Genomic DNA, 3490 nt, shown 5'->3' on the forward strand with positions numbered 1-3490 from the left:
GTTTTTTGCTCTAGTCAAAGTCAGCTGTTCAAACTTGTGGCGGCCATTTTGTGACTTAGCAGAGAGATAAAGGAGGTCTACGGTCCTCTAACTTTAGCAGAGCCTTGATCGACTGATTAGCGCTAACAGACGTTTTATGAATCATGTTTTTTAGCATCGGGCCTTCAAGGAGCCTTCAAGGAGGCTCTAACTTTTTATGAATAAGGCTGTAAGTACCTATGTATGTTTTAAGTGTGCCCCCTCTGGTCATAGGTAAAAACAAACAGCCTTATTCATAAAAAGTTAGAGCCTCCTTGAAGGCTCCTTGAAGGCCCGATGCTAAAAAACATGATTCATAAACGTCTGTTAGCGCTAATCAGTCGATCAAGGCTCTGCTAAAGTTAGAGGACCGTAGACCCTCCTTTATCTCTCTGCTAAGTGACAAAATGGCCGCCACAAGTTTGAACAGCTGACTTTAACTAGAGCAAAAAACCATAGGTACCGAAGATATTTATAGTGAAGGCAGGGCTACGCAGATTAAAAAAAAAATAGGAAAATTTATTTTCAGGCATTTGTATTTAAAAATCCTCTAAATTAGCAACAATAAATTAACAATAAATATGAAAAAAAAATAAGGATTATTAACATTATTATGGCTTTTTGCACAACATAAACATGCGGATCGGAAATGGCGGGAAACAAACATCTCGCTTTTTATTTTTTTTCCTGGTAATTTGCTGTCACTGCTGTCAATTTTTTTTTTTAATTATCGATTAGGCCATTTTTTGTCTTTGATTTGTCAAGGTGGCCAACATAACGCGTCTAATCCGTCTATCAGCAGCTCAACAACTAGCAGACTGAAAAAAAGGGCGGGAAATCTCGAACTGAGCGCGCGTGTTTTTTCTAGCTCTTCATTTTTTATATTAATTAGTGGTCAGCGTAGTGTAAATACGGTGTATATTTTTAATTATTTATTGTAAATACCTTTATTTGTGTACATTTCTTCTTTTTTGGTAAGTTTTTTAATATATTTCGATGGAGGAGCCCGATGACCCTGGGGGCGGTGTCCCCCAGGTTCATCACACCGTAACTATTAGTTCAATTAATAAACCAGAACCAGATAACGGTATGGATACTGACCATACAGATAGTTCCGTAACATCGGATAAAAATAGAAAACGAGTTTGCCCGTCAAGGAAAATATGCCGCCATTGCAATAAAAAAAGGCGCAGAAATAAAAATAAAAATCCGGACTATATTTTGACTGAAAATGATTGTAATTGCACTAATGATTCTGTAAACAAAGTTGATATTCAACCAATACCTACAACAACTATTAACAACTCTACCACAAATATGAACTCTCCATCTCCACCTCAGCCCACAGACACATTCAGAAAAGTTTATGTAAATACTGATTGCTCACCATTTGTAGTGCATGTACAAAGAATGCAAGATGCACCGAATGACGGTACCTCTATTCATCCCATTTCCTTTGGAAATTTCTTAAAGAAAAAGTCATTTAAGAACATCATTAATGGTAGTGTGAAAAGAATTGGGAGGAATAGAGTCACATTGTCATTTTCTCATCTTGACGATGCTAACAAATTTTTGAATGATAAAACCCTCACTGATAATAAATATAAAGCTTTTATCCCATCCTTCAGTGTAATGAGAATGGGAATAGTTAAGGGTGTTCCGGCTGAGTGGTCCCTAGAGGAGATCCTGTTGAACGTTTCTGTACCTTTAGGTACAGGAAAAGTAATTAAAGCAAGAAGACTGAATTACAAAACAATAGTAGATGGTTCAGCAGTTTGGAAACCATCCCAAACAGTGGTGTTAACATTTGATGGTCAAGTTTTGCCTAAAAGAATATTCATCTGTTATAATGCTCTACCCGTAGATCTGTACATATTTCCAACAATCCAATGTTACAATTGTTGCCGATATGGTCACACAAAAACACAATGCCGATCCAACCATGCTGCTACAAGTGTGGCCAGGGTCACTCTGGGTCTACATGTGATGTTGAGGAGGACTGTGTTTCTTGCTTTTTATGTACTGGACACCATTTTGCAATAAGTAAACAGTGTCCAGAATTTGAAAGACAAAAAAATATTAAATTATCTATGGCACAAAGTTGTTTGTCTTACGCTGAGGCATCAAAGCTGCATCATCCAGTCAGCAAACCTTATGCAGATGTTCTATTATCTCCTCCACCACATCAAATTAATCAGTCTCAAATTAAACAGCCCAATCATCAGACTAACACACCAACATCATCATATTCATACAAAAAAACAGTTTTTCTCAAGCCTCGAGATAAACCTAAATATCAAAAAGGTTATGATAAAAGTGCTCATAATGATCTCATTAAAGAATATGATATGCCTTCTACATCTGGCAATGGTACTGCCATTCAGAAAGAAAAACCCAACAACAACCAACCCTCCATTAGTGAGCTCATCCTTGAGCTTATCAAATTACTATCTTCTTCAAACATAATACCGAACAACGTTGCAGATATAATTAGTTTTATTTCAAATATTATAAATGTCAATAATGGCCAACAGCAGCCACATTCTGCAGTGGAACTGTCGCAGCATAAAGAATAAAAAATCAGATTTACTATATTTAATAAATAAACTAAATCCTTTTCTTATAGCATTAAGTGAAACATGGCTCAGAGCAGACTCATGTTTCAAAATTCCTGGCTATGCATGCCTCCGTGAAGATAGGTCAGACGGACATGGCGGTGTAGCTATTCTTGTAAAAAATTCATTTCATTTTACATATCATCCAATACCATCCCATAGCAGCAATTTCTCTATAATTGCTGCAATTGTAAATAATATCTGTATAGTTTCATTGTATATTCCTCATCCATCATTAGTTATACTTAGGGAAATAAAATCCATCTTAGTTTCACTTCCTTCTCCTCTTGTCATCCTAGGAGATTTTAATTGTCATCATCAAGCATGGGGATGTAGCGATTCAAGTGACTTTGGTGATGAAATTTTAGACATTGTTGATTCTCTTAATCTCTGCATACTGAACACTGGTGCACCCACACGCCAAACAGCTCCACATGAAAATACAAGTGCTATTGATTTATCAATAAGTAGTTCCTCAATCGCCAGTACATTGTCTTGGGATGTACTTCCATGTACCTATGGCAGTGACCATTTTCCAGTGATAGTTTCATTCCCTTTCAAAAATAAACCGTTCTTAAAAAGGACTTCTATGTTAAAGCATGTAATAATTAAAAATAAATGGGATGATTTTAAAAACAATTGGACGATAAATTCAGTATCTTGCCAGATTTAAGACATCCTAGCCAAATTATAGAATCCTCCAATGCATTTGCCAAATTACTGACTGAAGCAGCAACTGAAGTTTTCCCAGTTAAAAAATCTTCTGGTGCTAGGATTCCCTGTCCACCATGGTGGGATTCTGAATGCAGTACAGCTGTAAAAAGGCGAAAAGAAATGGAGTTAAGATATAGGGCTAA

At 36.4% G+C, this 3490-nt stretch overlaps 1 pseudogene across 1 annotated transcript; it reads left to right on the forward strand.

The window, feature by feature from the left end:
• Nucleotides 1-549: 549 nt before the first annotated feature.
• On the forward strand, nt 550-3277 carry LOC141430622 (uncharacterized; annotated as a pseudogene). The gene has a single exon (XR_012451647.1). The product of XR_012451647.1 is annotated as an uncharacterized protein (transcript).
• Nucleotides 3278-3490: the final 213 nt, after the last annotated feature.

The sequence above is a fragment of the Choristoneura fumiferana genome, chromosome Z (assembly GCF_025370935.1).
Source record: "Choristoneura fumiferana chromosome Z, NRCan_CFum_1, whole genome shotgun sequence".
Lineage (NCBI taxonomy): Eukaryota > Metazoa > Arthropoda > Insecta > Lepidoptera > Tortricidae > Choristoneura > Choristoneura fumiferana.